The sequence below is a fragment of the Cyanistes caeruleus genome, chromosome 1, assembly GCF_971803275.1.
Source record: "Cyanistes caeruleus chromosome 1, bCyaCae1.hap1.1, whole genome shotgun sequence".
Taxonomy (NCBI): Eukaryota; Metazoa; Chordata; class Aves; order Passeriformes; family Paridae; genus Cyanistes; species Cyanistes caeruleus.
In genome coordinates this window covers 92,834,177-92,853,920 of record NC_141701.1, presented here as the reverse complement: position 1 = coordinate 92,853,920, position 19,744 = coordinate 92,834,177, and the positions used below count along the sequence as shown (strand labels likewise).

At 41.4% G+C, this 19,744-nt stretch overlaps 3 long non-coding RNA genes across 4 annotated transcripts in view; 2 read left to right on the top strand and 1 right to left on the bottom strand.

Annotated features, from left to right (window-relative positions):
* The window catches only part of LOC111923734 (uncharacterized), a 26,751-nt gene extending 20,499 nt beyond the window's left edge, over window positions 1–6,252 (top strand). Inside the window, exon 3 of the long non-coding RNA XR_015273981.1 lies at window positions 6,167–6,252. This is a non-coding gene — a long non-coding RNA (uncharacterized LOC111923734). The remainder of the gene's footprint in view (window positions 1–6,166) is intronic.
* LOC147655743 (uncharacterized) overlaps window positions 1–19,744 on the bottom strand; it is a 21,998-nt gene extending 2,254 nt beyond the window's left edge. The window contains exons 1-2 of the long non-coding RNA XR_015273998.1: window positions 19,570–19,744; window positions 748–784 (exon numbers count right to left, since the gene is read on the bottom strand). This is a non-coding gene — a long non-coding RNA (uncharacterized LOC147655743). The remainder of the gene's footprint in view (window positions 1–747; window positions 785–19,569) is intronic.
* The window catches only part of LOC111923735 (uncharacterized), a 30,228-nt gene continuing 18,036 nt past the window's right edge, over window positions 7,553–19,744 (top strand). Inside the window, exons 1-5 of one of the 2 annotated variants that reach the window (XR_002861241.2) lie at window positions 7,574–7,887; window positions 11,677–11,738; window positions 14,231–14,343; window positions 14,526–14,573; window positions 18,382–18,464. This is a non-coding gene — a long non-coding RNA (uncharacterized LOC111923735). Of the gene's footprint in view, window positions 7,888–11,676; window positions 11,739–14,230; window positions 14,344–14,525; window positions 14,574–18,381; window positions 18,465–19,744 lie in introns of those variants that run through there. The other variant, XR_015274022.1, reaches the window with a different exon arrangement.

Below are 19,744 nucleotides of genomic sequence, written 5' to 3'. Positions count from 1 at the left end.
TGACATGCCAGCTCCCTCCTCCTGCTGGTAGAGCTGACCCCCCCTTTAAGATCCTTGCACCACTTTTGACACTCACCACTGAGAGACATTTCTGCATGGCTGCCCACCAAAAAAACCACAAGGTCTCTCTCTGCTGGGTCGGATTCCTGATGCCTTAGCACATTGAAACACTTCAGTGACCAGGGTCAGTCAGCACCCAGCCAAGCCACAGTGTCAAGAGCTGACTGTCTTTGCACTCTGAATGACACTCCTGGAACTTTCCAAGGGTATTGGGAAAGTGAGCAGGAAGTCTCCTGGTTTAAAAATGGGTCCCCAATGCTCAAAGAGCCAGCTGAAACAAGGGGACAATATGCTGCCAAATGAGCTAATTGCAAGCATCAGACAATTTATAAACACTGGTAGAGTGTTAGAGCAAAGGATCTGTTTATTTGAAATACAGGCCATGGATAGATTTTTATGTAAGTTTTGGAGGCTTATTTTTGAAAGAAATTCATACTTCTAGAATATTCCAAACATATACAATTATGCATAATTGTCCTCTACAGTGTCCATGATGGATTGGTAAACAAGAGTGAGCTAACATGAAACACATAAAAATGAAGAATAACCCACACCTCCAATTTTCATGGAAGATATATTACAACCATTCAGATAATTCCTGTGGGCTCACTTTATGGCCTTGGTGGGGCAGTTTTCTTTGTCCTTTACAGTTTACCTTAAAATCTTTCAATTTGATTAAGAACTTACAGTTTTTCTCGAGGAGGAGCCTGGAACCACAGGTCATCTGCAACAAATTCAAAAAAGGTTTTTCACCACTTCCAGTGAGTGTCTCACAGAACGGTAAATAAAGCACATTATAAAAGCAGATTATAATGATATCTTAAGGATATTCAATCCCATTTTTCTGCATGAAATTCTACAGAAGTTCTTAAGGTGTCAAGTAAGCATCTGAATTCTATTTAAATAAAATTAACCTTACAAAACCTACTGTGTCCTTAGTCTATTAATTTTTCAAGTATCTTGAGATTTAAGAGCTCTCCCCACCAAAAAAATCAAATACGCTCATAAAAATATAAAGTTTACTGACACATTTAAAATTATGTATGAAAATGAAGAAACTGCATGACTGCTGGTATGTAACTAAGAGAGAACCATTTGAGTGAACTGGTTCTTACTCTTGAATGGTTCATGCAGTTCATATACTCCCAAAACTGGAAACAGAGTTAGCATAATGCATGAGGATCAGATTTTCATAATCCAAGGCCATTTATACCACATCAGAGACCTTCAGCATCCACTTACACAAACTCCACAGTTTCTACAAGAAAACAGGAGCACCTTGTGTATCCTAGTTTTCTTGAACTCTTTTCTGACACAAAAGCTTTGGTACTCAGCAAGAACTTTCCTGTATCTTGGTGTTTGTGGATCTATTTATTTATTTTAAGTGGTAGGTACTATACATCCATTTTGTTCTTAAAGAAATATTTGTCAATTCAGAAATGGAGTGATGATTGAGCTGGATAACTAGTTTCATAATGAGTAGATTTGGGAAGAAAACCACTTACTAAAATGACCACAGAGTTTTTCATTGAGGTCCCAATGAACTTTGTGCCTCCTCTCTGGTAGGAGCCTCCTGTGGATGGTCCCGTTTCCACCTCAACCATCCAAAATTACTTACTTCTAACTAAAATGCTGTATGTGGTGGATAACTGGGAGAATGACAATTTTAAAAAGAGGAAAATTGCATTTTTAATTGTGAAGAATGAACCTACTTTTGAACATCTTACAGGAGCAGTATAGCACTGGTTCTTACACAGCATCCCTCCCCACCAAATTTTCTCTGCTGGAAGAAAATAAAGCATCCTTCATTCTGTATTGTTGACAGAAATATTGAAAAACCCACCGACACAAACAAAAAAAGCCCCACCAAAACAAAAGCTCCCAAACAGCAACCATTCTTGTTCTGGGAAAGATCTTTGTGACAATATCATTTCCCTGGAAGAAAAACTTCTCAAGATTTCTTGGGATTCTTGGGAAAGAAGTGATGCCTTCTGTCCCTTTGTGGTTGCCAGAACTGATGCCTTGAGAGGCTAGACAGAGTTAAGAATAAAGTAGGTATTTATGGAAAAGCCTTAAAGGATACACCTTGGGCAGTACAAGAGCCTGGCCAGGGCTATACCCAAGACAGACCCAAAATGGTCACAAAATGGATATCTGGTCACGAGGTCTCACACTTTTTTAAGTTTTGGTCCACCTGCATATTTGGGTTAATTGTCCAATCACAGAGTCAGGTTATGAAGTACCATCCTTCTTGTTTTTTCTCTTCAGTCCACAGTTGTTTATGCTTTTGGGCCTGAAACCTGTAACAATTGTCCTTGGTATCAAGCTAGACAATGAATTATTTTGTCTACCTACTCTGTGAAGAGAGCTCACTAACACTTAATATGAATCTCAAAACTACACACCTAGGCAGCACAGAATATGAAAAATATGAAAGCTAAAACTTAAGGCATCAGAAGGAGGAAAGCCCTCATACCCCAGATCAGGAATGTTGACTTTGTAGCACTCTTCCCCAAACACTGAAGAATATTCTTTGCTGTACAATTGCAGGCACAACAGGGAGTAAGGAGTAGGATGACAGTCTGCTTCTCTTCTGACAGTGGTGCTTGACAAACATCCATGTTTCCTGGGATGGTTACACAGGTACATGGTAGCACAGCAGCCACTGCAGCCATGCAGGAAAAAAACAGTCCAGTGAAACTAAATGCCTCAGCCTGACTCTTCCTGATCTTTCTGGCTCTGACCTCTGTGTGTACAGTGCAGCCCTCACACAATTACATGTAAAGCAGTTTTTTGTATTAAAGGAATCCATTAGAGATGGATTTGAACTTTTGTTCAGCCTTCTGCCACCAATGTGCACTGTGATTGCCAGGCACAGAAAACATAGCCCACTTGTCTCCATTTTCTTCCTTCATGAGCCAGAAAGTTCACATAATGTGCTGGTACTAGTTCAGAAGTGGTCAAATTAGTGAATGAATAAGCTTTTAAGGTAATGAATAAGCTGTCATTCAACGACTGATTTTTTAAATATCCTTTTCCATTGCCTAGTAAGCTTTGATAAACAGGTGCACCAGAAACCAGTTTATGCTAGAAATTACATCCAAGCTGAAATTATCTCTTTGTCAGGGGTGGGGTGGGGGGTGGGGGGAAAGTTTACAGAGAAAAAAAAACAAAACAAAAAAACAAAACAAAACAAACCCAACATAAATAGGGTGAAAGGACGGCAGTATGAACAACAGTGGAAAAAACCTAACAGTGAAATGTAAGTGCTGTGGTTCAAATGATTTTCTCTGTTGTTCTCCTGGGAGAACATTCAATGAATCAGGGCAGAAATGCCTTTTTTGCCAGCTAAACATCTTCTGAGGTTTCCCCTCCAGCATGTGGGGAGGAATGAAGTCCTCTGAGAGGCAGTGAGAGCAGAATTTTGGGTAGGTGCACTAAACACTGCCTGGAGGAATCTTCTCCTTCACACACTGCTGAAAATTAGGACACTGTCTGGCTAAGTGAAGTACTTCACGTTGGGTGTTCCACATAAAAAAGACTGGTTAGCATTTTAAAAGGGAAGATAGCAGTGTTACCTGAGTATTGTTATTACAGAATCCTGGAAATTCAAATTCTTGTTTTTACACATATTCATTCATGCAAATGTGGAACCTGACACAGAAATTTTATTCAGGTGAGTAATCTGCCTTTGACTTCAATGGGATTCTACTATATATGAACAAAACAATCAAGCCACGCTTTGCATTTGCAGTCACCTCCATTTATCTTCAAGGGGGAAGGTTGAGTTGTAAAAATGCCCAAATCATGCCAATTTGTCCAGACGAGATATCAAATCTCCTTTTTAATATTCAGCCTCAGCAATATGGAAAGCAACACTGCCAAATACTCCATAACCATTTTACTGGGATTACTCACATTTTGATTAGAAAATTCTCATTTCACATGGGTGTTGTCACCTGCCCTGTGCTAGATACATCATCTCTGCTGTGCAATTAATTACACAAACACTGAAAAATGAGTTTATGACCTGGAATGGAGTTTTGATAAACTCCTCTGAAGACATACCTGAAACACAGCCCAGTAGAATCCTGAACAGATAGAAATGATTTATGCATATACAATAGCACACACAACCTCCAAACAAACTGAAGGCCTGCCAGGAGCAGCAGTAGTTCAATATCTGGTTTGAAATGAAGAATGTAAAAGAGACCATAACCGAGGAATGAGGCACTGAATCCTGCAGCAGGGGGAAGGTAGGAAGGTTGTAAATAATTTGAGAGATTTACAGCATCCATGTACTTTCTGATGGACAAAAGGGTGAGGAAGGGACACAGAACCAGAAGGATAAGGACAAGAGACATGGAAAGCTTCACATCAGCAGTGCTGTTTCCTTATTTAGGTAATAAATACTCAGCCTTCTGAGACACAGGTCTAATTCATCTACCACACAAGTTCCACCTCTGTAACAAGTGACCCTAACACGTCCCCTATTTTGCCTCCTGCTCTGCACAGGCTGAATACTGCCTGTCCCACTGCCTCAGCTGCCTGTGAGTGAGCTCAGGCCAACGCCCCATCTCTCCTGGGGCTGCAGGAGCTGTAGCCATGGCTCCAAATGGCAGTAAATCTGAGGCAGTGACCAGCTGCCACAACAAGGGGTATCCCCGCATGTCGCTTGTTGTCACACCAGCCATGGTCCTTATCTGGCCCCTGGGTGAACTGGTGCAGGGAGAGGGACAGGACAGGCCAACCCTCCCCAGAGAGGCAGTTCTCAGTGTGGTGTTGTCTTAGTCAAGAGGGTCATTAAACAGCAGCAAGCACAAGCCATCGCTAAAAGCTCTCTGAGTGTCTTTTCACATGTGGGCTAGAAAAGTGGGAGGCTGTGGTATTGCTGCAGCAACCAAGAGATCCGAAATAACCAGGATGGTGAGCACCATTCTGAAAACACATTCTCTTATTCCTTGGAGCAAATGCATTCAGTGCCTCATACCGAAAAAGAAATAAACTAAGCAAACCAAAACAGTAGGTTAGGACCTGGAAAACAAAGCCATCTAAACATAAATAAATCATGGACATCTTGCAGTATAGTAAAATACTGAGGCATTGTCATCTGTTGCTTATTACAGTTTCATTTACATTGGAATTTTCTTTGTTTTCCTGCAACAGTTGTGTTACTGTAGTATTTTAAAACTACTCAGTAATGTGAGTAGAAGAGTCTATCTTTGCATTATTCTGGCCAATATTATATTATATTGTGTAAGAAATGAGAGTTAAATCAATTTTAATGCACCATTTTAGTAAGATGACAACGACAGCTCTCGATTGCAATTATGGAGATAATTACAATCTCATTGGTACTGCTTAATATTAAGAATACAAAATTTACCTCTGATGAAGAGTTCATTATGTAAGATGAACCCAAGCTATTTTTCTTTTCAATTGTATCTTGGCTTGTTTTATTTCTTAACTTTGACTGTTTAATAAAGGCATAAAGAGTTTTACAGGTAGAGTATACAGAAATGGGCTGACTGGTTCAACATCAAATTCCTGCACAGTGATTTGAGAAAAAAACATTAATTTTGAAGCAGCTCTGGAGGCTGAGTATAGAGATTATTAAACATAAGTTTTATATATGCAGAAAAATTGCTTTTGCATGAATTTACTTTTAAAATGTTAATATATGCATAAGAAAATTGTGTTTCTTAATCTCTGAAGAAACACTTATCACTAGGAACCGCTTAATTCTTTTCCTGTGCTTGATTTATTAGCTTATGAAATTATGGTAATAGTTTGCATGTTAATGGTTCTGGGGCTCAAATGACCTGATTTTAATAATGAAGTAATTTATGCAGTAAATGTAATCAGCATCTATGAATCTCACTTAAGAGAACATGCCAGTGATTACCTATGCTAAAAACAAATGACTGTCAGCATGGTATACACTGTATGTTATGACAAGTAACTGGGATGTGTTCAGCTCAGCACACCCTTTAGGCTGGCTGGGTCCTACTCTGACAAAGCCCACCAAAGCTGGAAACTGCAGCTCTAACAACAGTTTACAGACCTGCCATTGCCAGCTGACTTTTGCTCTTGGTCATCTTTCAAGGAAAAGGACAAGGATAGGAGATGGGCATCACCAGAACTGAAGGTGGAACCGGTAGGAATTCCTCCATGAATAGAAGAATCCTGTGGGACAGAGACCTCACACATCTGGACAAAGTGGGTTGCAGGAAGAGAGGAAAGTGTTTGTTGAGGGAAGTTGCAAGTTCTATGAATTACAAGGAAAAGGAGACTTTTATTAAGGATTTGAACTGCACGGCATATAAAAGATGCAACCCCCTGCAACATTTGGTAAGCCTATGTCAAAAGGATCCATCACAAGGATTCTTTCCTACAACATCTGTATTTACAGACCTGCTCACTGTCAGGATGTATATGAACCATGCCTCTGTTCCCTTGTCTCATTTACAGTGCTGCTCCCCAACATGAGAAGAAATACTAGACTGGGCTTTGAAAAGCAAACAGCAATGCTTTCTTTGCAGCAAGGCAAGCTTGTGTTTTGATAACCTGCTGAACACTGAGATTCATTTTGGTATAAAAGATTCAAAAATATATTACTAGCTGCCAAATATGATCTAACTGTTCAAACACACAGACAGAAGCTGAGGGAGGTCAGATTGGACATTAGCCAAAATGTACAAAGTAAATGGAAGAAACCCCATTGATTCAGCAGAGCTGGATCATTTGTTCACCAAAGAAATCCCTAAGGGCCAGAAGTCCTCACCACTTCCAAGGACCAAAACTGTAGAACTGTATTTTGTAATTAATAAATACACTGCATATAGCACCTCAAGCATGATACAAAACTGTCTTCAAACACCATTTCCAGAGCCACTAGTTTTTCAGAGCAAAAAGGTGTTCTGTTCTGGAGTATGGCTAATGCTCTCTATTCCAGAATCCAGACTGCTAGCTTTATGAAATGTACGTCATATCCTAAAGGGAAAACAGGCAGTAGGATAAGATACTTCAGCATTTTTAAAGTTTTATTATCTCAGTCATAGGGTCCATGGAAGCCCAAGGAAGGTCTGGATCATGCAGCAGAAGCCCTTCAAACCCTGCCCCAGAGACCGTGAATGAATATACAGAGACTGTGTATTCACTGGGGTGCTGAGTAGGGCCTCCCGGAACCTCACTAAGGGAGCCCCGGGAGCGAAGGCAGCCAAAGCCAAGGCTGCTGCCTGCACGCAGCTTCAGAGGATGGCGAAGCTGACCCTCCACATGAGCCCGGGATAGGAACTGGGCGCGGCAAAACGAAACCTGGGACGAGCTGGGCTTATTCTTCAAGCGGCGAAGTGCCCAGCTCCCGAGGAGCCCCGTCTGGGCTGGACTCCGCTGGTGTGAGCAGAGCGAACCCGATCAAAGGCTGCGCGTTTGCTCTGGAGGCGGATGCCGTGCCCGCCGTTGCCATGGCGCCGTGACAGCCTAATGAGCTGTCGCTGTCACCCGAGCCGCTGTCACCGGGCTGCCCTGCCCCCGCGCTCCGCAGAGAGGAGCTTGTGCAGCCCCGGGGAGAGGCTCATCGATGGGCCCTGGCCGCTCCGAGCTGCCTGCCCCGTCCCTCTCGCAGGCCCAGACATCCCTGGCTCGCCAAACAGGATTTCTGAAATTTCCCCTCCTCCACTTCCCCCGTGTTGTGCCTGGAGGACATTTCCCCTGACAAGAGGGACCTGCTGTCGGCGGCAGAGGCAGGGTCAGGAAGGCGGAAAATAAAAGGAGAAATTTCAGAGTTCAGACAGTTTTCTTGGCAGACCGTGACAGCTCAAAGGGGTAAGGATCTGTCTGATGTTTACTCGGAAATCCAACAAGAATAGCTCGCCGCTGACAAACCAGGCTCACGAACACAAGCCCGAGCCGCAGAGCCCCAGCACCGGTTGATGCTTCCCATGGGACGCACACAGAGACACCCGGGTAGCCAACACCGGCGTTCCAAAAACAAACGGGAAAATCCCGGCCTGCTCCATCCTCCCTGCCTGTGGGAATCTCAGCCTCCCTGGCCGGGTCAGGACGGGGGTCCCTGCGGTTTCCCTGGCACGGAGAGGAAAGGGAGCGCTGCCATAAGTGTCCTGTGCTCCCAGACAAAGGCTGGGCGCTGGGAAGGCGGCAGCATCCCCTGGCTGCCATTCTGGCTGAGAGCTTCCCACAAGTGAAGGGGAATGGAGGCTCACATTTGTTGGGGGAAGAGTGTGAAATCTGCAGGGAAGAGCCAGGGGAACTGTAGTGAATCCTCATCCAATCTGCTGTGCCTTGTGGGAAGGGAGGCAGATGTAACCATGGCTGCCTAGCTGCTGCATGGAAGGCTGGGAGGTTTCATGCTGGCATTTAAGCTCCCAGCACTGAAACACAGTATTTACAAATGGACTGATTTGCTCTGTGAATAACACTGCACCCCAGAAATTAGCTTGGTAGAAACCAGTTCTGTATTTACTTATCTGCTTTAAAGCAGAACAGAAATAAATACCACAATACACACAAAATGTTAGGTGATTTGAAGCTATCAATTTGTTCATTAGCTGGCTTAAATAACAGCACACTGTTAGCACAACTAGCTTTGTTTCATGCTAGTCTTGTTCTCACATCGTGTCTTGATTTAATATCAGTCTTTAAATACTTCTGGGCAAGAGCCTGTTTCCCTTTATACTCATTCTACCCTTAATAAATAAGCCTACATTCCAACAATGCCTGTAGTTTCTAAAATGTAATCAGCAATAATATTTATTGCTTTTTTGTGTGCCCATCCAGAAAAAGAAAACTGTTGCCAGAATAACGCTCAGAACAATAACAGGATGCAAATGTGCACCCTATTCTTCCAGCTTGCATGCTTCACTCGAGAATCATGTCAGTTCATGGGGAAGTCAGTGGGAAAGCTGACCAAATGAGGAATTCTGATTTGTGTCCCAGGCATCTTTTTGTTGGATTTGTCACAACTAATGCCCTTTTGCTTGTCTCTCCTCACGTGCTAGGAATGTTCATAGGCCACAACTGGAAATCTACAGATTTGGTCAAAAAAGTTGACGTGATTTCAAAAATAGGTGTGAAGAACAACATATTGTAAGCTGAGAGGAGAATAAATATATGGGATTCAATGTATTCATGATTTTAAGAAACAAAAAGGAGAGAAAAAGCCCATCTTCTAGTAACTGAATATCCTGATAATGCCAAGAAATGGTTAACCGTAGGGATACCAGGTTTTGCTCATCTCTGCCTCTTTCACTCCCCACTCCCACTCCTGAATCTAACATCTCCTGCCTCCTTCAGTGCTGTTTCACGGCTCTGTGACTCCTCTCCTCCGCCTGTGACCTGCCTCTCAGAGCATCTTTCTTGCTCCCCCCTCCCCAGCAGAGCAGCCCCAGGCCAGGGTGACCTCTCCCTTGGGATCTTTTGTCTCATGGTCTCAGACAGCGTGGAGTGACAGGGAGCAGGAGTGACAGCGAGCAGGATCCCCACCCCAGCGCCTCCCTAATCAAGCAGCGCTCACACAGCTCACACGCCTGCCTGCAGGCTTCTCTCTTTAATGTGACATTGATCATCATGACACAAAATGGTCACAGATATCACTTCCTAAAATTCAGGAATGTGACAGCTAGAGACAGAATCGCTAGTCTATGGCCTGGAGACTATACGGATTATTCAGGTCAGGATAAATCAGGATGGATATTTGCCCTACTTCCATATTCTAGCTATTAATAACCAAAAGCACGCCAGATTGTGGCTTGTTCTGTGCGACTGCACAAGGGAGCAACGCTCCCTCCCCCACGCCTCCACGTACACATGCACAGACGAATATTTTTGGCTAACATTCGAAAGCCATTCGCAAACCCAGCCCCTGAGCTCGGAGTAAAGCCCCAAGCACATGGAGGCCCTCCTTCACCAGGCAAGAAAGGAAAGCCAAAGCAGGCTGAAAAAAGATACGGGAGACCTCTCCTGGTCTACTGCCCCAGAAACCCTGAAGAATGCAAGCTGCTGCTCTCCCCTGTTTTCTTCAAGGCACAGCACCATTCAGTCAGTCAGCGCTCACCCCTTTTCCCAAGTACACTGCCACAAAATGAATATCCTCTTGGGAGGATAGAGAAGCTAGCTAGGGAAGCACAGCCACACAGCTCCCAGCAAGATTTGTCTCCATCACACCTATGCAGGATTTCAGTAGGAAAAAGCAGCACTTCCTCCCCAATACTGAAAAAGAGAGACCATACAGCTACAGAATTAAAATTAAGTTGCACCTTCCCCAGCTTTAAAATAGCAAGTGAATTATCCTCCATATTGACTCAGCAGTCAGCTTTTAGGAAGATGCAAGGCAGAAATTGCACAGTGTCTCTTTGCAGAATACTAGCTTTTGTAAGCCGCCTTTAAAATTTTGGAAGAGCAAGCCTCAGAAGACTGAAGCTCTGCTACTTTCAAAATAGTCTTTCAAAAGCCAGCTTTTGCTTTTGATTGCAAAGGGGAAAATAGAGATATTTTTCAGACCACTGACATGGAAGAAAAACTGCCCTGACAGCTGAGACAACTTCCCTGAATAGGATCCCTCTGCTCTTGGGAGTTGGAAAGCTATTCTCTGCCATCCCTTTTGGGGCACTTATGCAATCTGCTCTAGCAACTGGTGCCAGTTCAGTTCAGCTACAGACCAGACTCTCTGGACAGTCTAAATGCCATTCCCGGGATTTGCCTAGGAATGAAGCCTTTATACTTCTCTCAGCCACCATATTCATGGTCTGTTACTGTAAACCATTATGGCTGGTCCCAGTCCATTAAATGCCACTGGTTCCCATTTTAATTCTGAAAAGATGGCTCTTATGCAGCAACTGCAGCACCCGGCAATTAGAGTAGCACTAGATGAACTGTCTTCTGTCTGTGTTTCTAGACACTACTCCATATTTTATTTATCAGCTAAAAGCCAAGCAAAGTAACAATAACAAGAGTAGGTGGAGCGCCAAGAGCAGCACACAAGCCTCAACAATACTCGTTTTCCCTCTTCTGCTTCTCTCCTGCTCTTGACTCTGATCTTAGTTAACACGAGGCCTCAGTGACTGCAGTTCATAATCCTTGTATCTTTGGTCCTCTGCTGCGCAGAGTGCTCGTATTTCTATGCAGTTTCAAACAGGCTCTTCCTGCTCAGCTCATTTAGTAACTAGATTTGCTAGATCTCTACGCATTATTTGGCAGAGAGCATAATAAGCAGTTGCCAAGTCCTATCTTGGGTTACTGTTCCAGAGGTTATTTAAGATGGGGAAATAAAAAGCGTTCTTCACTTTATTTCAGTAAGAAAACTTTCTTTCTTTTTTTTTCTGCTTCCTTTGATTTTAATCATAATATTATCCTGGACAGAGACATCTTCAAATAAATATTGGTCAGAGGTTTCCTGAGGACCTGAACTGAGAAATGTTAATAGAATAGAAAGCACACTCTAGTCTTCCCTCTGCATTAGATTGCTCAGCTGAAGCAACTGTATTTTTGCTTAGGAAGGTACAAGTTGGTCTAAATCCTCCACAGCAGTCCAGTAATCTGGATGTACTGATAATTGTTCGGTCACTTACTGATTAACACAGGTATCTCTATTTCCAGGAGTACTGGATCTTCCCCACTGAAAAGAAGAAGAAAAATCTCCAGGCTTGCTACATTAAAAGGTCAGCAAGGAAATGAGAGACAGCTTGGGGAAAGAAGAAAAAACGTGTAGCACTCCCATATTACAAACAGAATTTTAAGCAGACTTTTAAGGATATAGGTAAATGGGAAAAAATATTAATATTTCATTTTCTCTTCATCCCTGCTAACAGAAAAAACAACAGCCTGGGTCACTGGCCTTTCTAAATTCAGGGAGTCAAACATATCATTAAGGACAGCAGAGGGAACAACCCCTCAGAGGAAGCACAGAGAAAAGGCAATAGGGAGCTCAGGGAAAGAGGTAGAACCCACAGGTTCTGAGCTGAGCAGAGACAGAAGATGGGAGAGAAGTTTCTCTTCTTATTACTTGTCCCTATCAGTCAAAATCTGAAGCAGGAGATCTGATGTACCTTTCCTTCTTGGAAATATCTTCAATAGCTATGATAGAATATGGCCCTCCTTTTCAGACTTAAGCTATATGAGTTAAGAATGACTGCTGGGTTGACAGCTGGAAATGTTTGTAACATGGAAAAAAACTTTGGGGAGAGAATGAAGAAAAATGGGATTATGTCCACTTAGAAGTGAGATTCAGATATGGGAAAAGCTTACTCTTGAGCTACAGTCAGCTTCTATTTACTGGAAATGCTTATTGCTGTATTGAATTCCACATTACAATCAGCAGTTGAAGCATCAAATGATGAAAGTTTGATTTCATTTTCAAACATATATATATATATACACACACATATATATGTGTATATATATATATATGTATGCATATATGCACACACAAGATGATGTCTCATCAATGTGAAATAAAAAGGCTTAACAAACTGTGTAGTTACACAGTTCCTGCATATTTTCTACTACTTTTCATGTATTATTTGCACATGGCTGACCACGCTATCAACAGCTTTTTGTTATTTAAATATTTAAGCAGCAAATGATAATATTTCTGCATTATAGAACTATGAAATTTCATGCCCTCTTATGAAAGGTACAAATATAAAATTGACATCGCATGAGAGGGACTTTTGTTCAAGTACAATACTGGCTTTGTGGATAACAAAAACATATATAAAATGTGTTTTTCTATAGTCACTACTTATTTTTCTTATTCCCTGTATCATAGAACATGTGCTAATATTTAGGGAGGCCTGCTGGAGCTTTTACAGTTATTTTTTCCTGCCTGATATTACCAGTGCTATTTTCCTTTATACATCCTTCAGAGAAGCACTTGTCCAATAAAAACCTTTCTTCCTGAGGGAAATTCTCTTGCAGAATACTGTCAGGAAGAGCTGATACCAGGCAAACAGAAGGAAGCCCCATTAGAGTCAGCTTCCCAAACAAATCTAAACTCACCTTCATGTTCCTCTACTTGATGAGGCAACAGGTCTAAGTTCCAGCACTGGGAACAAGCAGTACAAATGTACTCACACATTTCCTGGGAGGCTTCTGGGAGACAAACAACTTTGCAGCAGCACACTATGGACTTATCAAACACATACACACTTTTGATAGTAATATTGAAGCAACTGGCTGCTTTTTTCACATCTGTGTAGCCTGTGCACAATGGGAGCTTCTTTCTGTTCAGTGTCTCTGGGCACTGGTCCTTGATCCAAGAACAGAGAAGCAATGGTCTGTCCCTCTTGGTTTCCTCCCATGAGCACTTGAGATTTACATGGTTTTGTTTGCTTCACTGAGAAATGGATAAATGACTAAAGAAAGATTAGATGGTCACAACAGCATATCTTTTTTTCTTATTCTTATGAAAGGGTAATATTTACCTATCTAAAAGCATTTTATTTATTCTTTGACCAGAGGGTAGAAAGGACTTTGGAGGTGGAACATATGAAGTTAAACCTGGTTTTGCAGAGGCAATCAAGAAGGGTTCTCAGGAGATAATTCTGAGGGATCAAAAGTCAGTTTAGCTCTTGCACACAACTTGGGTGTTCTTACTGACAAAGATTGTCACCTAATTCCTGTGAAGATTTCATCTGTGTATCAAAGGACAGCAATAATCCCACTTAAAATGTTTTCTGTAAACTTCTTTCACCAAGGAGTTGATGCCCTAGGAAAGCCTTATTCCTCTAACTAGCACCAAAAATCCAACCTCATGCTCATCTCTGATATGTTTCTATAAAATATGTATATGAAACATGCATGCACATATTAATTGTAGCTGTCCATGTCTGCCAATCCAAGATCCATTTTTGTTTCTATTGGACCAAACAGGAAATCAAAGAAAAATCTAGGTCATACAACCATTATTGGGCAGTCTTTGGATCCTGCCTAGGGTGTAATATAAGCTTCAACACTTAAACACTTAAGTATGTTTAATGAACAAATTTCTTATGAGAGCAAAATGTGGAGAAGATTCTTTACTAAACATCATCCATTTCTTGAGAGTTCATGACACATTTTAACAGTACCTCACCAGGCCCTAATAAATATTTCATTCAGCTATCCCTGCTTTGAAGCTCTAAGCAGTAAAAATAGTTTTCTTAAATGACAGATGAAGAACCTGTTTTGGTCAGAGCATAATACTGAGCCAGTCTGGCAAAATAGAAAGAGCATCAGCTATCACTGTGCACTGAAGTGCCCAAGAAGTTACAACTGATTTACAAGGTGAGTTAAAAGTTTGGGATGTGTTCCATATAGAAATGGAATGGAGAATCTCCAGGTGAGAATTTGTTGGGAGCTTCATTTTTTCTTGACCACATCAATCACTAGTTATTTGATTATTAATATTCAGTGACTCAATCACTCGGAAATACAAAACAAAAATAGCAGTTTTTTTGACACTTTAGGAACAAGTACATGAATCTTGAAGTTCAGAGATGGACTAGCTATGCCAGGTAAGAAATCACTTGCCAGCAATTATTTCTATCCCTTCATCAACCCTAAGATGGATATATGAGGTTAGAATAACAAAAGTAACTATTCATCAAGCACTGGAGATGAAAAGACTTTCACCTGCACCTTTTCCTCCTCCTCTGCCCCACACATGCAGTAGGCTAGGGAAAAAAGCAAATGACAACCAATCCTCCCGGCAAACAACCTCAGCTTTCCAGACTGCTGTAGGCTAGAAAAATAATCCTGTATCAAGTAAGCAGACAGACCTCCTTGAGGAATCATTCTGGACTGGGAAAGAGACCATACCTTGTACCATAAAGCTATCTCTTAAATAGCTGGTAAAAGAACCATCTGTGTATCAGCTGGCCTGGAGGCAAACTGGGGAATATGAACAGGAAGTCTGAAAAAAAGAAAACTATTCTTGGACTGTCATTGCCTTTTAATTCACCAAGTTAAAAACCATTAGGACTTCCATGTTAACCCTGGTGTAGGGACACTGTGTGGAATGCCAGAAAGGTGAAGTGCCTCCTTCTGAGCAAAGTAAGCTTCCCTTTCAAAGCAGTGGTTTTGAGGTTCGCCCACGCAGGAGTGAAATCATCAAACCAAGGTCAGTGATGTCATTCAGGACATTCCCAGACCACAAAGCACAAGTGTGACTCACTTCTCAAAGTCTAGGAGTGTCTGGAAGTGCCTAAGGTGCTGTTTGAACTTTCTTCTAGAGGTGAATTTCAACCACAGATGTGAAAATGATTGAGGGTCAAATATATAGTGAAATGGATATTCTCTAAAGGGAAGGGAAGAGGGAGGAAAAGAAAAAAAGTAATGCTGGCACACTGGAGAGCAGGGCACCAAAGGAAGCACACAAGATAGGGCATAGAGCCTCCATGACTGAGCTTTGAAGCTGAGTATCCCAGGAAGGTCTGGCTCTCTTGCCTGTGTCTGGTAATCTAAAGTAAAATCTTTAGCAACAGAAATAAAATGGAAACACAAACTCTTCTCAGCTATACTTTCCCAAAGTTTGGCTCAGGATATCTAAAGGGGCAGGAGCCAAACTTTTATGGTTTTAGGCTTTTTAATCTGGGGCATACAAGCTGGCCAATGCTCTTGGTGATTGTACAACAGATTGCACCACCCCACGTGCCACAAAATCATCTGGTGAGCTGCAGTGCAGTTTGCAGTATCTATCCTGCAGACATCCAAGATGATAACAACAGAGGCTTCTAACTGTGGCCATAGGTGTCTTAGGAATAGCAAAGGAGGTGTAGGTACCATCTGCCTCTCTTTGTGTTACGTTCAACCCAGTTACTATCAGTTCATCCAGATTGAAAAACTTTATTTCACCCAACAACAAAACCAAGGAATTAAAAAATAAAGAAAAACAACGAGAGCAAATATTCTCTCATGTTCAGTCACTGAAGGTGGAACAAGAATAACCCTGGTACAAATATTTCAGTCAAATAAACAGAGGAATTCAGTAGATGCCAGGAAATCTATAGCAGAATCTCATTTAGGAAACTGTAACAGCCTGCACAGTAGGCTTCAGCATAATGTTTTCATATGACATCCTAACAACAAAAGCTGATGAAATTTCATATTGTTCACAGTGAAAAGAAAACACTGCTTCTTTTTCCACTGTCTTTGCATTGGTTTAATCTTGCCCCCGTGTATTTTAACCTAAGCCAATTTGGGATGTTAACAGCATACAAATATGCTTTTCCTGTGAGCTGCTGGGAAGGTTTTTTTGAGCTGAAATTGTGTTAAGCTGATTACTTCTTTTAATTTCTCCTTAATAATTGAGCATTTTTAATTGTTTGAATCTTAACAGCTGATATAGCTGTTTAGAGAGTCAGGGGATGCAAATGAAGACTGAGAAATTATTTCAATATAAATGTATGATCTCTATGCCATGGCAACAGCAATTTTTCATTAAATTATAGATTCCTCAGGGTTTCTTTTTCCATATTGACAAGATCATTTCATAGGGAGAGGAGGTAAGGGAAAAGAGAGATCTTACTGAAGAAACAGAATTGTTATGACGAGCAATTAACAACATATATCTCAGCATGTCACAGTGGGTCTTCTCCTTTCATTTCACGGAATAGACTGATTATAAAAATGCTTCCCATTTGAGTGCCACAACCCTAATGCAGTTTGCATCAGGCTGCATTTTCCCTCAGGCTGAAAAATACTGACATTGACAGGAACACTGGATGTGTTGAACCTGCCATCACCAGCCTGAAAAACCTCTGTCCTCACTACTGCTCACACCTCCTAGTGAACAACCTGCTTGTGCAGATGGGGCTATTTCAGTTCCAGTAAAGAGTCTGCTGTCACATGGATTCATACTTTTCCATTGCCCCCAAATATATATATATACCATCCAAACCAATCCAAACCCCAAAACCATTACACCAAAGCAAGCCCAGAAGCCTGCATAACATGCACTCCACAGGCATTTTAGGTGAATGATCCACAAGGAGTAGAAATAATGTAAAGGTATATTTACACAACTTCATTACCTGCATTTGCAGATCACAATACCTATGATGGTATTGACAGAGCTGTGAAAAAATGTGTCTTGGTACATGCTAAGGTTTTGTTGTGGGTTTTTTTTGTATTTTCATTGCTTATATGAACTGTAGTGTCTTCTCATCACATGCACATGGACTCCCTCCTCTCATAATACTTGTGAGGAGTTTGTTTGGTGCCTGTTGTTATTTTTGGTTTGGTTTGGGTTTCTTTACTTGCTTGTTTGCTTTTAAAGACTCCCATCAACCTGACTTATTCAGAAATCAGGTAAAAATGGCAGAAAATGCTTGCAGAGTGATCTTGCCCCCACATTTGTTAGCTTCATGATACATGTAATTCTCTGTTAGGAGCACCTAGGAGATGACTGCCTCCTGCTGCTAGCCAGCCCTGCACCAGCCATGGCAGAGCATTAGAGAAAATTACAGAATCACAGCTGGCTGCTGGTTAGCAAACCCCAATCTTCTGCTCTAATTTTGAAGAGAAGGGAGGCAGGACAATATGCTGCAAATTTTTTTTCTATAAATTACTTCAAATTATACGTAGAAAGGAAAATAACATAAACACAACATGTTTCTCTCTTCCCTGTGCATTCCAAATGTAGTTTGTTCACATTTTCTAACCAATCATTCCACTAAAGCCAGTTTATTAGTGGTGGAAGGTTTACTGATATGTTTGGAAAGTTGTCACAGAACAAATCCCCTCTGTGTTTTACATACAGTGGATCAATTATTTCATTTGGAGGATTGAATGACATTAGGCAGAAGTGCACAAAGGCACAACTTCAGATGCAGTAGTGGCCTTGCCTCATTTTATAGGTCAATCATATAGTACTTCAGCCTAACATTTGTCCAAAATGATCCATCTCACTTCTGCTTCAAGGTTGTATTTGCTTTGTTATTTCGGCAAAGTGACCTACAAAGTTTCTGGAAACACCAAGTTTGGTAGTTGTCTAGTCTAACAGTCTCCAGGTATGTAAATGAGCTGTTTAGTACATAAACTGTTCTCAGGAAGGTTCATTGTCTAGAGTTGTAAAAGAAGAGCAATAAAAATTATCTTCTGTTATTTAGACAATAAAAATGGCAGATCTTTACTAAAGGATCACTTCTAAAACCTGTTTTTCTAAGCATCCTACTCACTCAGAATACAGGGCTGCCTGTTGGCACTGAAGGTTGCATTAAATGGTTCAGAAAAGCAAGGAAAGGAAAAGCACAAGCCTGTTATCCTCTATAGATTTATTCATCATGGAGAGAAGCCACTGAAAATGGGGTGTGTTTTTCCCAGACTATTTTACATTCAAAACAACAGCCCTGTCTGCACTGGAAAATTCCACAGTATGTGGAGACCTACAGAGGGACTGAATGAAGAGACTTGGAGAAAAAGGTACATGTCTGGACTAGATTGAATAAGGGTAACTATGCCCAGAATAAATCTCACTTAGACTGCCTGAAGTTCCTTCAGGAAGGTAAGAAAAAAAAATAAAAGAAACACCAGGTCATAATTTGCCTGATAATTCTAAAATTAATAGTATTTCTGACAACTGAAAATCCCTCCCATTCTTCCCCACCTGAGACCTCCTTTCAGATGTTGCTATATAAGAAAATCAAGAGGAGAGTTGGAGAAGTTGCATGGTCTTAAACAATTTTTATGGTGGTCAGTGATATCACTGACAGCTGATTGTGCTCAGCTCCCTCCACTAAACTGTGGCTGTGCTGAACAAAATGTGCACACACATGCATGCACCCCCACTTTGACACAGATACAGCATTTTCTTTGCCCTGTTCATCAGGTGTTCATAAACTCTTCAGTGCTAGCTCAAGCTGTATTGCTGTGAAATCATAAGCAACCTGAGAAAGGCTTTTATATGAAGAGTGTGGGCATTCAGAACTCTGATGCTCTCTGTAAGGCACATTTAGCCCAACACATGCACATAACACCTTCACATAAACACCATCTGTCCATGAGAGAAACATGTTCACTATGGCTACTCAGAAAACTCATTAAAAACTGCAAGGTGTGTTCAACTGGATCTAAATATTTGTTCCTATCATTCAGGTGCTAGTAGAGCTGGGAAAGTACCCTGAGAGCTGTGAGAGCATTCAGGGAACTAGACTGAAAGTTAACAGAGCTTCCACTTTTCTTCTAGAATAACCATGTTATAAAAATTTTACTCTAAGAGCCTTTCCAGATGTAGCTAGATAATACTGAACTCTGTTTCCACTAAGAGATTTAGGAATTGTATTAGCTCACATGGAAATAATTTTTTAACTAGCTGGGAGTGGTTCCCTTACAGTTCCTGAAGCGGTTCCCCCATGCTCATATCCCCTCTTCTCTGGCTCATTTTAGGAGCTACACCCAGTGTGCAAAATGACCTCTGCACCTAAAGAGGCACAAACTGCTTTGTGCATGGAAGTAATATGGTCACTGACAGGCTAAAAGCACTATAAGAGACAAGCTTTGTACAGTTTTTACCTGACAAAAGCCAACAAGATGGACCTGTTTTCATCGTGCTGGGTCCTTGCAGGGCTCTTGAACACTATGACCAATGCAGCTTCCCATATGATGATGTAAGAAACTGAGAAGCTTGGAAAAACTGGGCTTGTATTTTCCTGAAGTCTGTAAACTTGAAAGATCCTCATCATAGAGT